Source organism: Sus scrofa, chromosome 6, assembly GCF_054392235.1.
Source record: "Sus scrofa isolate SSC_HxYL_T2T_F1_AM1 chromosome 6, Sscrofa_HxYL_maternal_Yorkshire_Landrace_v2.0, whole genome shotgun sequence".
In the NCBI taxonomy this organism is placed as follows: domain Eukaryota; kingdom Metazoa; phylum Chordata; class Mammalia; order Artiodactyla; family Suidae; genus Sus; species Sus scrofa.
In genome coordinates this window covers 123876297-123894398 of record NC_139388.1, presented here as the reverse complement: position 1 = coordinate 123894398, position 18102 = coordinate 123876297, and the positions used below count along the sequence as shown (strand labels likewise).

At 39.4% G+C, this 18102-nt stretch overlaps 1 protein-coding gene across 7 annotated transcripts in view; it reads right to left on the bottom strand.

Annotated features, from left to right (window-relative positions):
• The window catches only part of GALNT1 (polypeptide N-acetylgalactosaminyltransferase 1), a 137248-nt gene that overhangs the window by 95843 nt on the left and 23303 nt on the right, over positions 1 to 18102 (bottom strand). The gene's annotated exons all lie outside the window — the stretch shown is intronic.

Here is an 18102-nt window from a genome sequence, read left to right as displayed (position 1 = left end):
TTGCATGTGAATTCGAGGAGACACAAAGACTACAGCATTGTTTATAATGAGGGGGCAAATTAACCACTAAATGTGCATCAAGAAGAAAATGGGAGTTCCCGTTGTGGCACGCGGAAACGAATCTGACTAGGAACCATGAGGTTGTGGGTTTGATTCCTGGCCTTGCTCAGTGGGTTAAGGATCCAGCGTTACAGTGGGCTGTGGTGTAGGACACAGCTCGGATCTGGTGTTGCTGTAGCTCTGGCGTAGGCTGGCAGCTGTAGCTCCGACTGGACTCCTAGCCTGGGAACCTCCATATACTGTAAGCGCAGCCCTGAAAAGATAAAAGACCCAAAAAAAAAAAAAAAAAAAAAAAAGAGAGAGAAGAAGAAGAAAATATATATATGAACTGTATAACAATTCCACATAGCAGGTAAAATTAAACTAAAACTATATGCATCAATCTGGGTAAACAATGTGGAATGAAGGAAAAAACCTGTCTACAGGATATGTACAGTATGTTCCTATATACACTGCTTTAAAGCATATTAAAATAAGACTGTTCATGGACATAAACATACATTGTAAAGGTAACATAATATGCATGAAAATAATATACCAAATTCATATATGGGTAATTCTGAGGAGGGAGGGAAGGGATTTAACTAAAATGGAAGGTTTTTTTTATATAAAAGATCTAAATTGTGGCAAACTGCTAGTTGCTCACCGAATACCTTTCTTCTTTCCTACAAATCAAACTGCTATATTAGTGAGTGGCAGTGTACATATCCTGGCCTGCTGCACTAATTAAGGTAGCCAGAAAGATAAAATCAGACATCACTGGGCGGGGTATGGGAAAGGTATTGAAAGGGAACTGACTTCATTGCCTGGAATGTGAACACAAAGGTTGGAGCTACAAGGACCTTCTTTGCAACCACAAGATGGCCTTGAGAAAGCCAGCCACAAGCTAAGGACTGAAAATCGGAAAGATAAGGAGTATGGTCACTGATGACCACAAAGCTGCCACGTGCTGGGAAGGAAAAAAAGCAACAAAACAAAACCTCTTGAAAGTAACTTTTTAGAGAGGAAGAAGGGATACAGGGATCTTTTAGACACAGCCAAACTTGATACTAACTGACATAGAATCAAACAGGGAAAAATGTCAAGACACAGAGGAAAGGTGGGTTCATGACTGTTCATTCCTTGTCTTCCACTATTGTATTTTCTATACATTTAAGATCTTTCGTTTATAAAATATCTTTTACTTCACAGATTTTAAACAGAGACTCTCAAATGTTACCTACAGATAGGCAGGACGCTGCTGGCCCACAGATCACCCTAAAATGCACAGACAACATGTATACACTATGTGGCTGCCAACCAGAGCAGATGAAGAATTCGCTAGAAACTGGCCAACTACACTCTGAGAATGCAGACAGTGCTCTGCTATTGCCACAGCCCTCCTACTGTCAGTTCGGATAACAAACAAGAGGGTAAGATCCCACAGTCTCTTGGCTCCGGGCTTGGGATGAGAAAAACCAAAAACAATTTGCAGACTAAATGGAAATCTCTGTTGTCATTCCCTTTTCCCTATTTTTCCTTATCCATGCATTCCCCAGAGCTCAGGGCCATACTTTTCCTCCTCCTCCACTGAATTATCTGGGAAGAGAGAAAGAAGAAAAAATATCTAAGGATAATAGTACCCACAAATGAAATTTAGTTCTCTTATGATTGCAAACATGAAGGTTCTTTTGAGAACTACTTCACTTGAAACACTGTCTGATGTTGCTTGGATATTAAGTGACCTTTTGGAATAGGAAAAGTTTTAAAGTTTGCTCAACCAACCAAATGAAAATAGAAATTTGGGATAGGGGCAGATTTCAGATTTTGGTCAAGGATAAAGGTCTGAGATATGTTAAAATAAACAAAACAAACAGAAAACCCTTTGTTCATTTAATAGCATGTTATAGAAAGACAGTACTCTAGTTAGTCATGAAGTCTACTGCATATATTTATTTATCTCAGGTACCACACACTACAAAACATACTTCATTTTCTTCCCTTAAGCAGTCAGCTATCTTATACATCTGTTTTTGGTTCTGTGGGGGGGTCTTCCCGAATTTGGTTTCTTCCTAATGCCACTTAACTTCTTTTCTTAGCTTATATTGTTTCTGCATTCTCTCCTGCTGATTTTAACTCGAATTTCTGGCCCCTTGCCTATTGTTTCTGTGAATAGTTATTCTCTGCCTCACTCCCTCAATTTAGTCTTCTAGTTTCACAGGGCTTCTGCACTGACACTAGTTAAGGGCTTCTATATTGATACTAGTTAAGATCCATACTAAGAGATAACATCCCAAGTACCTCTTCTTAAAATTTTTTCAGCTTTTTGGAGACAGACATAGGATTTGCTTTCTGCCTTCAGAACACCCCACAAACCACTGCAATTAAGATGTTACTTATTGGAGTTCCCATCGTGGTGCAGTGGTTAACGAATCCGACTAGGAACCATGAAGTTGCGGGTTCGATCCCTGCCCTTGCTCAGTGGGTTAAGGATCCGGCGTTGCTGTGAGCTGTGGTGTAAGTTGCAGATGCAGCTCGGATCCCGCCTTGCTTAGGTTCTGGCTTAGGCTGGTGGCTACAGCTCTGATTAGACCCCTAGCCTGGGAACCTCCATATGCCACGGGAGCAGCTCTAGAAAAGGCAAAAAAAAAAAAAGATGTTACTTATTTAATAATATAGTAGAAAGGTAACAGGAAAATTGTTGAAAAAGTCCCTGAAATAAATCTGCTATTTAATTCGCATCAATAACTCAAAACATTACTTCTGCAAGATTTTTTAAAATTCCACTTAGGTCTCAAAATTGTATTCTGCTTAAACTCTGTACACTTGGGTTATCACTCCTTTCCTTATTATACACACTAAACTGTTGCACATGTTTTTCTTTATCACTGTCAAAAATACCATAACTAAAAGATCTATTTTTTGCAGATGACATTTCTTCATTTCAGCTTTAGAGAATGTAAAGAATTAAGTTCATCCACGAGCAGATTTTTCCAAACACACATACTATGTTAGAGCCTAGATTTAGCTTCCTCCTTACAACCATAAATTCAAGAAAACTAACTCTAAAACTAACTCTAAAATATTTAAGATGCATTTAAACATTATCAAAGAGCATATTTTTTTAATGAATGTAAAATAACTTTACAGCCTTAATGAAATGCTCTAACAGTACTGTAGAGAAGAGTTAAATTTAACTTTCAGGTTTGTGTTTTGTTGTGCTGTTAAGTGTAATACTGCCTATACATGTTAAGTGCTTAAGAACAGCAAAACAGTCTTAAGGGCGATGAAACCTTTACCTAAAACTGCAAATTTCTTGCTCTATTTTTATCTAATTTTTGCTTTTTTGGGGCCACATGTGCAGCATATGGAAGTTCCCAGGCTAGGGGTTGAATCGGAGCTGCAAGCTGCCACTCTATGCCACAGCCACAGCAATGCCAGATACAAGCTACATCTGCGAGCTATGCCACAGCTCATGGCGACACCAGATCCTTAACCCACTGAGAAAGGTCAGGGATCAAACCCGTGTCCTCTTGGATCCTGGTCAGGTTCGTAACTGCTGAGCCACAACAGGAACTCTGCAAATTTCTTGTTTTATTATAGAGAACCCTAGTGATGAGGGACAGTATTATTTTAAAAAAGAAAAAGGCGGGAGTTCTTCTTTTTTAAAAGAACATTATGGCAGGATTTGAAAAGAGTATAATAGAATGGTATCTCACATTGCTTTAAAATACTTGGGCTTTGGGAGTTCCCATCATGGCTCAGCAGAAACAAATCTGACCAGCTAGCCTCCATGAGGATGCAGGTTTGATCCCTGGCCTCGCTCAGTGGGCTGAAGATCCAGCATTGCCCTGAGCTGTGGTGTAGGTTGCAGACACAGCTAGGATCCCGAGTTGCTGTGGCTCTGGTGTAGGCTGGCGGCTACAGCTCCGATCTGACCCCGAGCCTGGGAACCTCCATATGCCACCAGTGCAGCCCTAAAAAAAAAAAAAAAGACAAAAAAGAAATACTTGTGCTGTGGAGCTTCCATTGTGGCTCAGTGGGTTAAGAACCTAACTAGTATCCATGAGGATGCTGTGGGTTCGATCCCTGGCCTTGCTCAGTGGGTTAAAAATCCAGCATTGCCCTGAGCTGTGGCCTAGGCCGGCAGCTGCTGCTCCGATTCAGCTCCTAGCCTGGGAACTTCCATATGCCACAGGTGTGACCCCAAAAAGAAAAAAAAATTTTTACATTAAAAAAAAAAACACCTGGGCTTGGGAGGAGGGTGGTGGGAGGGACTGAAAGGTGAAGCACATGTGGCAAATCTGAACCTCTGCTGAAATCTGGAAGATCTGGTGGTGGGAGGATTTTAAGAGGGTTCCATTTTACTAGTTCCTCTACTTCTTTATATCTGCTAGAAGTTTTTGAAACATGAAGAAATAACTTTTAAGTTTGTTTCAGAACACTGAAAGCTAAGTTAGAATTACAAATAGATTTAACATTCTACTTTGGTGGGCCAAATATTATAAACACTGATGTTTTGTGAACAAAATCAAGGCATGGACACATTCATTCACTTAATTCAATATAATAAGCACCCATGTACAATATGCCAAGCATTTCACCAGACCACAGGAGAACCAAGATGGGTTAGACCATGTCACTATCCTTGGGGAGGGGAGAGTCAATGTGAACATCTGTGATAAGGATTCTGGGTGGTCCAGCAAAAGGGTTATAGAGAACAGAAGCCACAGACAGAAGATTGAGGGGAAGACTGACTGAACTCCTGCAATATGCCATATACATTACATTCATACATCACTGCTGCTCAAATGGGAGAGGAACCACTCATGAAGATTCATTCGTTTTTCATACCAGACCCCACCCCAGCTTCTGTGGCTATGAGGCTCCTCTATAGATGGTCCTGCATGATAAGAATTTATCCTACCATTCTTTTCAAGTGGATTTTATCTTCATTTTTCAGCTGAGGAAGATGACAGGTCATAAGTTTTAGTGCTGGGGAGCATTTAGAGAACTGAAAGATCCAAGAGGTCAGAGAAGACTTTGGAGAGTGGCACACAAAGGCAAAAGAGGACAGAGTTCTGAGAAATGAGTTTTCCACAAAGCTAAATGCTACAGAGGTAGGTTTAGAGACACTGGAAGCTGTTTTTGTCAAGTACTGAGCACGCTACCTTGAGTTTGGTGATTTAAACATGACACTAAGGAGTTCCCGTCGTGGCGCAGTGGTTAACGAATCCGACTAGGAACCATGAGGTTGCAGGTTCGGTCCCTGCCCTTGCTCAGTGGGTTAAGGATCCGGCATTGCCGTGAGCTGTGGTATAGGTTGCAGATGCGGCTTGGATCCTGCGTTGCTGTGGCTCTGGCGTAGGCCGGTGGCTACAGCTCCGATTCGACCCCTAGCCTGGGAACCTCCATATGCTGCGGGTACGGCCCAAAGAAATAGCAAAAAAACAAAAAACAAACAAACAAAAAGAACATGACACTAAAACACCAGAGGGTCTCTCAAACTGTGCTGATTAAAAGAAATTAAACCTTACTCAAGACTTCAGGGTGAGGATATTTCAAGCCTTACTATCAGCCACATTAACCACATGCAGTGGAAGGCTGGATAAAATAAACCTAGAGTTCCCAAAGCAAAAGAGGTTTTCCTTTCTTTTAATAGGAATGAAAGCACAGGAACAATTACTAAGCTTTTAATTTTGTGCTAAGCATTTTTAGGGGCACTATATAACATAATCCTCCCAATAAGCCAATGAGCTAGGTACTATTATGTCCACTGTCTTACAGATAAGAAAACTGACATTTTTAAACAGTTAGGTAATTTGGCGGGGGCAGACTTTATCAAGGCCATAAATCTGTATCTGTTATTTATAGTCCACCCCTGGAAAACATATTCATGGAATCATTCTATAATGACTATAGTCATTACATAGTATGACTACAGACATACTGTAATACTTTTTATTTTTTATTTTATGTTATTGGTGGCATCCATGACATGCAGAAGTTCCTGGGCCAGGGATTAAACCCGTGCCACAGCAGCAACCCGAGCCACTGCAGTGACAACACCAGATCCTTAGCCCACTGAGCCACAAAAGAACTCCTGCATTGCCTTTTTAACCCAGTTTGTAAGATTCAACCAAGTTGATGTATTAATAGTTTATTAACCTTGGTGCCAAAGACCAGGGGTTAGCATACTACTATTTTTATAAATAAAAATTTATGGAAACACAGCCACACCCATTCCATTTGTTTACTTGCGGTTTATAGCTACTTTTGCACTAAAACAGTAAAGCTAACTCCAACAGAGACTGCATCACCGGCAAAGACTAAAATTTATTATCCAGCCCTTGATACAAAGTTTGCTGACCTTTAGCACAGAGCACTGCAGGAGTATTGACACTACTCATTCAACTTCCACAATTTTGTCAATGTAGTTTTAACTTGCATTCCCTTGTTGACAAATATTTATTGGATATTCATTTTTTTTCTTCTATGAATTAGCTTTTCCTCTCTATTGCCCTGTGAACTGGAGATGGGCACTTGCCATCTGCTCCTACACAGAATGAATCATGAGCCACTGCAGCTGCCGACCCCCAACACCCCCCTGAGAGGGAGTGAGGCACTCTGTGTTCTGGGAAAACTGGCACAACAGGTCTTGAGATAGTTAGATATTTTCAGAAGATTGTATGAGCCCGATTCTTGCATTTCCTTGTATCTAGAAAAGCACTAAAATCCCTCCTGGTGATGTCTGCTCCTCATGACTAGCAGTAGCCTTCACGAGTCCAGCAGAAATCTCCCACAAAATGTGTGCATGGTGGCATGTACCTCCCCCTTCATTATAGTCACATATATACCAACAAACGCCCCTACCTCTTTGGAGCAATATTTCGGAGCTCTCTGAAATGCTGCCTCCTCAACTATAGTCCTTATTTTGCCCCAAATAAAACTTAACTCTCAACTTTTAAGGTGTGCATGTTTTTTAAGTCAACAACCCGTTTACCTTTTTCACGACATATGTATGTATACCGACAAATATGTGCATATATTACCGTGATTTAAAAAAATCTTATCAATTGTATGTTAAGAAATACCTTCTCCTATCTGTGCACTTGACTTGTCATTACACTCTCTCTCCATTTTAAACAAGAAACAAAAGAGCTTCATTTTAATAAAGACAAATTTATTAATCTTTTTCTTCAACATCTATGCTTTTGGCAACTAGTTAAGAAAGCCTGAAATCATAAAATAACCTCTAGTATTTTATTTTGAAGGCTTAAGTTTTGCCTTTCACAAGTTTTTAATCAATCTGGAATTTTTTTTTTTTTAATATGGTATGAAGTAAGAAACTATTCCCTACCCCCTCCGGATGCGCTAGCAATAAATCCCAACACCATTTACAGAAGATTCTATTTCCTTATTTGATGTATAACACCAGCTCTGTCACACATCGGATTTCCATGTATGCACAGTTCAGATTTTTGGCCTCGATATTCTTAAATCATCTATTTGTCCAATATTACACTAACTCAATTATTAAAGCTTTAAGTCTTAAAATTGGGTAGGACAAGCACTCTACAGAAATATCCTGGCTATTTTTAGAAATTTCCTTTTCCAAATAAATTTTAAAAGTAACTTGTCAAGTGTCACAAAAACAAACAAAACCATACCCTGCAGGGGGTTTATGGAAATAACAATGAATTTATATATCAATAACAGTAAATTGATATATTTACAAGAGATAATCTTTCTCCCTACGAACATGGTATATCCCCATATTTACCCCACAGGTCTTCTTTAATGTCTTGCAAAACATTTTTAAAATTTCCTATATATAAACATCTTGCCACCTCTTTTATATTTATTCCTAGGATGATTTTTTATTATTGTGAAATATTTTTATTACTTTTTATTGTGAGCTGCTAGTTAGAGTTACAAACTGATTTTACTTTATTGATCTTATATATTCAGCAACTTGCTATTATAAATTCAAAGAGTTTATTTGTGGACTGCTGAATTTTCTATGAGATTATTCATATGGACTCTAAAATGACCACTGTATTCATTCCTTATAGCCTTGTAACACTTCTGCCTTATTAACTGACCAGCAGCCCCAGTGCAATTCTGAAGTAATAAGGCAACAAGGGATGTCCTTACATTGTTGCTGATTTTTTTAGTGTTTTTTTTTAATTAACGTACAATTGATTTACAATGTTGTGTCAATTTCTGCTTGTTGCCAATTTTTAAGGATGCTTTTAGTGTTTCTGTAACAAGCATGATGTTTGCTGTAGGTTTTCTGTTAGTTGTGGAATTTTTCTGATTCTTAGTTTGGAATGAGTTTGTATCCCAAAAGAGTGTTGAATTTTATTCTTTTTCTGTATCTTTTAGAATATGGGGGGGTGGGAATAGCTTTAAACTGTTCATGTGGATAATTACATTAACAGATTTTCTAATGCCGAACCAAGCTGCCTTCCTGGAATAAACTCTGTTCAATATGTAGCACTTCCTTTATTCATTGTTGAATTCAGCTTGTCTAATTATTTTTGATAGTCTCTTGCTCCTTAGCTATATTTTTATACTCTGAATATATTAAGCATTTATTTTATATTCCATATCTGACAACTAGAATACCTGCAGTTCTGCTGATTAACTCACTGTGGCTTATCTGAAGTGGTTTTGATTTTTTAAAATTGAGAGATTATGTTCCTACAGAAACTTTACTACATTAGTTCTCTGGAGTCAGTGTTCCTATACCCTTCCAGAGAAGATGTGGTTTGCTTCTCAGTCCTAACAACCTGAGGCCACCTTTCATTAATTTTCTTGGCTTGGGTTTTTTGTTTGTTTGTTTGTTTGTTTCCACCATTCAGGTAGTAAGAGTGCCAACCCCAAACCCAGTGAGAAGTAGCTGTGTAGTTATCGTTTCTCAGGGAAGACAGTTTCCCTTTCCACAGACAGAAAAGCTGAGACAGGCAACCCTCCTTACCCCATCTCTACTCTCCCCCCGACCCCTGCACCATGGCACAAGCTTTTAATTTTATTATTTTTTATTTTTATTATTTATTGCTTTTTAGGGCCGCACCTGAGGCACAGGGAGGTTACCAGGCTAGGGGTCAAATCAGAGCTGAGCTACTGGCCTACGCCATGGTCACAGCAACTCAGGATCCAAGTCACATTTGCAACCTACACCACAGCTCACAGGAACACCAGATCCTTAACCCACTGAGGGAGGCCAGGGATTGAACCCTCAACCTCATGGATACTAGTAGGGTTCATCACTGCTAAGCCACGACGGAAACTCCAAGTTTTTAATTTTGTTCCTAGTTTATCTACCGATACTTTTCAAGGAGTTTCAGCTTTACTCAAGAGTATCTGGATCTTACTTCTTGCCTTGCTTGACCCCTAGTCACTCTGCAAAATTCAAAGCTCTAGGCCTCCAGGGATCTACAAATACCAGCACCCCCAGCTTAGCAGCCAGTGTCACCATTAGCTTGCCTTCCTGGCTTCAAGATTTCTTGTTTTTGACATCTGAGGAGTTTCCTTACTTGCCTGTCAGCTCACCTATGCATCTGAAAGATAGTCTGAATATTTGATCCAGTGTTTGTAATGTTTCATAAGGGGAAGCTATAAAAAAAAACTCTCTAATTTGCCACACTGCCAGAAACTGAAGCCTCTAAATGTTTTGAAGTGTCTGCTGAGTACTTTTCTCCAGAAGAAATGTACCTCTACTTGTGAAAGCTAAAGGAAAAATGATTCATTTGATTAACAAATGTGTACCAAACACTGTTCAAAGCACTTGGCATACATCACTAAACTAAACAAAGACTAGTGCATTCAAAGACCCTATGTGGGAGAGGTGCAGTCAGCAAACAATAAACACAAGCAAACAATTACATCACAGAAGGCAATAAGAGCAATGGAAGAAGAAACAGCAGTCGTGTAGAAGAATCAAGAGTAAGGGTGGGGACTGCAATCTTCAGCAACACAGCTGTGACTAAAACAGTATTTACCCTACATACCACCAATTAGTTTTTATTAAAAATACAATTTAAAGAATCTGGAGTTCCCAACGTGGCTCAGCAAAAACAAATTTGACTAGCATCCATGAGGACGCAGGTTTGATCCCTGGCCTCCCCTTGCTCAGTGGGTTAAGGATCCACTTAATGTGAGCTGTGGTGTAGGTCGCAGATGTGGCTCAGATCTGGTGTTGCTGTGACTGTGGTGTAGGCCAGCGGCTACAGCTCCAATTTGACCCTTAGCCTGGGAACCTCCATACGCCACAGGGGCAGCCCTTAAAAAAATAAAAAATAAAAAATATTTTCCTCTTCTCTTGCTGTGAACTAGGATGATGAGCAGCCTACAAATGTTAATACTACATGACTCCATCCACTTCAAAGAAACAGTGGCACACTTTAATAGTAATAATTGGAGATGCTGCTCAAAGAGTTATGATGGTACCTATTTAAAATTAAAATAAACGAAATTTAAAAGTAAACTTACGATGGGATCAAAAAAGGCACTTGGATATTTACTGAAAGAATGGTTAAATGAGAATCATCCTTTATATTTCTAAAGATTAGAAATTAATTATCTTTAATAATTAATATTATTAAACATTACTATCAGAGAAAACCATAATTCGAAAAGATACAAGCACCCCAATGTTCACTGCAACATTATTCACAATAGCCAAGACATGGAGGCAATCTAAATGTCCACTGACAGAGGAATGGATAAAGAAGATATGGTACATATACACAACGGAATGCTACTCAGCCATAAAATGAATGCGGTAACTCCAGTTGCAGCAACGGGGATGCACATAGAAATCATCATACTAAGTGAAGTCAAAAACAAGTATCATATGAGATCACTAATGTGTGAAATCTAACCAAAAAAATGATACAAAAGAACTTACAAAATACAAACAAAGATTTAAAACCAAATTTATGGTTACCAAAGGGGAAATGTGGGACAAAAGGGATAAATTAGGGGGCTGGGACTGACATATACACACTACTCCAGATGAAACAGACAGGTAGGTAACAAGGACCTACTGTATAGCACAGGATAATCTACTCAATACTGTATAATAACCTATATGCAAAAAGACTATGAAAAGGAACAGACATATGTGTATGTATTACTAACTTACTTTGCTGTGCACCTGAAACTAACACAACTTTCTAAGGCAATTATATTTCAATAATATTCATTCAAAATCAGGAGTTCCCATTGTGGCGCAGTGGTTAACGAATCCGACTAGGAACCATGAGGTTGTGGGTTCAGTCCCTGCCCTTGCTCAGTGGGTTAAGGATCCGGCGTTGCCGTGAGCTGTGGCGTAGGTTGCAGACGCGGCTCAGATCCCGCGTTGCTGTGGCTCTGGTGTAGGCCGGTGGCTACAGCTCTGATTCAACCCCTAGCCTGGGAACCTCCATATGACACGGGAGCGGCCCAAGAAATAGCAAAAAGACAAAAAAAAAAAAAAGAAAAAATTCATTCAAAATAAAAATAAAAGAGAAAGTAATTGGTATCACTATTAGGCAGGTTTTTTTTTTGAATGTTAAACCTAATTTAGAAGGCAATTTGTCCAATTATATCCCATTCTATATTTTATGGAGATGTGCCCTATTTAAACTCTTTAAAGTAGATTTTTCTCTTTTCATAAGAAAAATCATGTATGAAGTTTAGTTATTAAATCTCACCTTAAAACATTTAACTCTGAAACCAAGACTGTACTTTTCAGTTCTGTAATTATTTTCTTTTTTATTATTTTTATGGCCTCACCTGAGGCACGTAGACATTCCTGGGCCAGGCATCAAATCAAGAGCTGCAGCTGCAGGCATACACCACAGCCACAGCAATACCGGATCCAAGCCACATATGCAACCTACGCAGCAGCTTATGGCAATGCCAATTTTTTAACCCACTGAGCGAGGCGAGATATCAAACCCACATCCTCACAGAGACAACATTGGGTCCTCAACCCACTGAGCTACAACCGGAACTCCTCCTGTAATTATTTTCATTGCTCTCCTCTGTATCCCTCAATTTTTCCTTCCATCTCTTAAAAAGTAGACAATAAAGCTAGAGCTTATATTCTACATAAACACTGTTTTATAATTATATACAACGGATGATCTCTCCTTTTTTTTTTTATGACACAGGTAACAGTGATGCTGGATTAATGTTTCAGCATGGTTACTTTGTCTGCCAGATAAAACTCCAAAAGGACAGGACCTACAAAATGTAGAGACAGGATTTACTTGTAAAAATTGAAGCTCTACAGAAATTTGTGATTGTTTTTCAAGATAAAAAAAAATTTTAAATGGTTCCACACAGTAACAAAATAGACCCACTTGAGAATATTTCCCAAGGCAGACAAATACCTGCATTTTAAACACGGCAACATACTAAACCTATCTAGTGGTGATGTTGCTTACAGCAACTGTCCAAGTGCTAGTCTTACTCTTGCCAGCTGCCACTCTCCTCACTCCCAACCACAGGAATCCCTCCTGTATTTGGCAAGGAGGATTAGGCTTCTTCTACCACCTCACTTTTGTCTGATACATATTGGGCCTTGATTGAAAAAAAATTTTTTTGGCCACATTCACAAGATGCAGAAGTTCCCAGGTCATGGATCAAACCCACGTCACAGCAGTGACCCAAGCCACTGCAGTGACAATGCCGGATCCTTAACCCTCTGAGTCAAAAGAGAACTCATTGAATTCTATTTCATGTACTCTCACTGTAAAGAAAGAAACCTGTCTTTTTTAAAAAAAACCTGAGTTAGGTAATGTTTGATAACATAAGTATTTCTATAAAGTCGATGAAAATTTCAGTAAAAGTGCTTGCTTATACAAAACTGGAAAAATAAACCTCAGAAATAAAATTAGGTCTCCAGCTGCAATTAATATTTTTTTCATGAAATCAAGCTAATAATCATGCATTTATGGGAAAATAGCCTTTAAAAATATACTAGCAGTTCATGCTAAAATATATTAAGCTATGATATATTAAAAGCCACAAAATAAAATAGTGAAATTTAACTATGGAACAGAGTGGTACAGAACAAACACAATATGCTCATCTGCCTCTCTCTCTCTCACACAATATTCCCATCCTGGAAGTATCAATTCTTTGGTCAATTTAGCAGCTTAGCCAAGGAATGGGAAAGAAAGGGAATTCTAGGCTCCAGGGACCTAATCCCCAACCCAGGTGCACTTTAAGTTAAACAGCTCTATCTTTATACATTGGAGCTTGATAGAATATATGTGAAAACATACCCCTGCTACTAAAAAGTTAGAAAACCATCCACCTACATCAGGTCTTAAAACAGTAGCCAAGTCCTCGAGATCCTTTCAATAAGTCTGCAAGGTCAAAACTATCTGTGTACTAATATCAAGTCATTCTTTGCCTTTTTATTCTCATTTTATCACGAGTATATAGCTGAGTTCCAGAGGCTACATGATGTGTCATAAAAGACTATATACAAAAGATGATTTGAGAATCCACCTATGAGAAGCTAGAAAAGGAGGTTTGAACAAATATAAAATACTGCCACACTTCTAATTTTTTGCTTCAGAAAGCAGTTACTTTTTAAAAAAAAAATATTACATATTAACATGAAATGTGGGTTTATTATTATTTTAAATAAGTTAATGCCTGAAAAATGTCTAGGTTTTATCTTTTTCCTTTCTTTTTAGGGCCACGTCTGCAGCATATGGAGGTTCCCAGGCTAGGGATCAAACTGGAGCTGCAGCTGCCGGCCTACATCAGAGCCACAGCAACACTGGATCCAAGCCACATCTGTGATGTGTGCTGCAGCTTGTGGCAATGCCAGATCCTTAACACAACGAGTGAGGCCAGGAACTGGACCCTAATCCTCATGGATACTAGCCAGGTTCTTAACCAGCTGAGCCACATGGGAACTCCTGGGTTTTTATCTATAATACAATAAACATTAATAGACCTAACCCCCCAAACAAAGACTCTTTGAGATCTTCAATAATTTTTAGGTATAAAAGGGTTTAGGGAACAACAGTATTGAGAACCAATGGACTATAGAATAAAACACAAGATTCACAGTAAAAAAAAAAATTACATACTAACATTCATTCTACAAACCTTTATCAAAGCCCAGCTTTATGCAAGGTTCTAGGTGCTAGGGATACAGCAATAAACAGGACAGACCAGGCTCCAGCTCTCATGGAACCAAAGCCAAGTGTGAGTACACAGAGAGTAAACAAAAATAAACAAAAAGTAGTCAGCTAGTAAGGAGCACTCTGCAAATAAATAAAAAAGGACAGAAGCTGTGTTATCAAAGGAATGGGTGGTTCTTTTTCTCCCAGTGACCAGGAAAGGCTTCCCTGAGGCAGTGTCACTGAGGAGTCTGGAAGCCACAGGAAGAGCCTGGGGGAAAGTCTCCCACACAGAGCCTCGGGGACTCTGCCCAGTGCAATCCAGCCACACATCAGCTTCCCCTCTGCACCTTCATCAGGTGCCCTGTCCCTCTAACCACTCCAGGTCTCCAGTGTGCCATGCTCTCTCTTGCTTCTTTGTCTCCATAGGTGTGGTTTCCTCCGTCTGAAATGGCCTCTGCTTGTCCAACTGCCAAATTCATACATCGCTCAGGCCTTTACTCTGTGAAGGCAGAGGTTTTTTTTGTTTGTTTGTTTTGTCTTTCTGCCTTTTCTTGAGCTGCTCCCACAGCATATGAAGGTTCCCAGGCTAGTGGTCTAATCGGAGCTGTAGCCACGGGCCTACGCCAGAGCCACAGCAACGCCAGAGCCACAGCAACGCCAGATCCGAGCCGCATCTTCGACTCACACCACAGCTAATGGCAACGCCGGATCCTTAACCCACTGAGCAAGGCCAGGGATCGAACCCGCAACCTCATGGTTCCTAGTCGGATTCGTTAACTTGTGCCACAACGGGAACTCCCAGGCAGAGGTTTTGTATTCCCAGGATCCAGGACTGTATCAGCTAACAGACTGCTGGGACCCAAAAAACCACTCCTCACCCTCTCTGACCTCCCCTTCTACACAGCTCCACTGACGTCATCACCCAGGTGTATTTCTGTATGCCAAGACCCCTAGACTGTGGGCCCTGGAAGGCATTTTTGAATTCACAGTGCAGTGTCTGATTCATAGCAGTAGGTGTTTAATAATTATCAGACAAATAACTGAATCACTAAATCACAATTTTTATTCTATTTTTAACACTTGTCTTTAACTATAGTAGGAATTACACCTTATCCTTCTATCACCCACTGAGTCTAACACTGGGCCTTATACATCACACATACTCCATAAAGACTCATCAGGTTACTGAACTGAATTTCATCTCTAACGCACTTTATAAATTTCATACCCATTTTGTAAAGGGAAACATTCTCAAACTGGCTTATCCCCTATTCTCTTCCTACACTGATGGTGCAATAGGTAGCCGGTATCCACATCACGGTGTGGTGGATAAGCATTTAAGAGAAGCAGCATTTAAGAGAAGCTAAGGTCAGCATTTAAGAGAAGCAAAGCCTCCTTGGTAGACAGCAGACTAGTAGAAGTCAGCAAAAGCTGAGAGTTAAGTGGATTCAGCATTCTAGCCAGCAATTGCGCAATAGCAATCAAAGGAGTTAAAGATGACCCCCAAACTATTCCATTTAGAAGGGTGTTAGTGCTTATTGTTTCTCAACAACTGAGCTAATTCTGTTATGTGAGATGAGAGGCAACTCGGCCTCATGGCAGTGGCTTGCATTACAAACTCCCTTAACCCCATGATGTTCTTCATTTTCCTGTGCCATGAACAGTTTGCTCATAAACTTTTTCAGTAGTTCCCTTCAGTGGACTATCCAATGTATTCTACAATGTCAGAAGAGCAGATCTAATTTGTATTATATTGTCTGTGTGTTTTATTAAAACACCATACAAAACTGGGTAAGCTAATGACAGAAGATACAAAAATGCCCCCAAAAAGTAGCTAGCAGAAGATCCACATCTAAGTTTTAAAATGACCTGACCATGAATCATGCAAAGAGCCAGAGGCTCCATTTATTCTATCAGCAGTCATAATTAAAGTGATTGTACAAAAACAAAAATTATTAGATTACTAGCTAATAAAATTAAACATAAAAAACTATAGTGACATGGTGTGTACAGCAAATTTTCAGTAACAAACACACACTGTCTATTTTTCCACGTGTCCTACAGCAAGAGAATATCCACCACACTTGACAGGGGCACCACCCAAAGTTGTAAAGGGCTCATGATCTACGGCGTATAAAGGCCGTTTGCTTGTCCTCATTCCCCTTTCTGTGAGTTCTTTCAAGGTCCATTAGAACCCTCAGAGAATTTACAGAAGAATAAAGAAATTTAAATCTAAGCTAATAAATTTTGCAGCAGGATAGAAACTGACAAAGAAGAAAGAAGCTTGGCTGGCTAAAGAACTAGGAAACAATGTAGGATAAAATTCTTTGGGTTTATTTACTTCAACCACCCCATGCCATTATTTTTATGACTACTGGAAATAACTGATAGTAGTTTTAAATTACAGTGACTAAATATACCTACAGATTTAAAGGCAGCAAAAATAATAAACAAAACCTTCAGAAGCACTCATTGTTTAAGATTGAGATTTTAGCCTTGTTATACAATAATAATTTATCAGTATCTAGTTGCATATAAATTCCACTCTATGAAAGGAGGGGTTTGTACTCAATGACCTCTACGATTTCCTTGCAGGGCAGGTTTCATGGATCTGTGACCTATGCGGTCACATAGGACCCCCCTATCCTATTCCTTGAAATGCTAACACTCCGTGATTCCATGAAAGTACTCCTCCATGTTTCCAGGCACAATGAAGATTTAAAAACAAAAACCAAAAAACTGAAGTGATCTATGTTCCACCGGATTCAGAATAATGCCTTTCAGAACAATTTTCTACCTCTAACAAAAAGAATCGTATGTTGGAGTTTCTGCTGGAGCACAGTGGGTTAAGAATCTGACTGCAGTGGCTTGGGTTTCTGTGGAGGCAAGGGTTTGATCCCAGCATAGTGGGTTAAAGGATGGCATTGTCACAGCTGTGACTCAAATTCAATCCCTGGCTCAGGAACTTCCATAGGCTGTGGGTGTGGAAGTTTAAAAAAAAAAAAAAAAAAAAAAGAATCGCATGTACACTGAAGATAATTCAAATGCTAGGGATTCATGTCATTTTTAAATATAAAAATATTTGAGATGTTATTATTACAATGTATGCCTTCAAAGACAGAATCTAAAGGTATTAACACTAAGCAAAGAGAAAGCAGTTGATTATAATCGATATAAGAAAAATTAATTCGGAGTTCCCGTCGTGGTGCAGTGGTTAACGAATCCGACTAGGAACCGTGAGGTTGCGGGTTCGATCCTTGGCCTTGCTCAGTGGGTTAAGGATCCGGCGTTGCCGTGAGCTGTGGTGTAGGCTGCAGACGCGGCTCGGATCCCACGTTGCTATGGCTCTGGCGTCCGCCAGTGGCTACAGCTCCGACTGAACCCCTAGCCTGGGAACCTCCATAAGCCGCGGGAGCGGCCCAAGAAATGGCAAAAAAAAAAATTAATTCACTTTATCTCCTAGTTACTACTCTCTCCCAAATGCTTCTGACCATATCTGTCTTTCCCACCTTCCATTTAAAAAAATAATTCTCTTATAGGAAAAAAAAAAAAAAAAAAAAGACGGTTTCAATAGTATCTATGGAGTCAAGAACTGAAACAAAATTCTGAGCTATAATTAATCTAAATCAACTGTGATGTACAGCAGTGTTTTCAGCTCATAACACATAATCTAACAGAGCAAAAAGAGAAGAACCTCACTGGTAGCAATGAGCTCCAGGTAAAATAATCTAAAACACCATTCAAAGAAGTATGAAAAACAGCAATTTCCACATCCCAAGATAGGTCATAGGAGCAATGCTTTATTAATTTCATGTTATCCCCTACATTCTCACAAGCTGACAGCACCTTAACTGACCTGAATTATCTTTCATAAAAATTCCATTTCAACCTAAGATTACCATACGGATATTCCCTAAAGCCC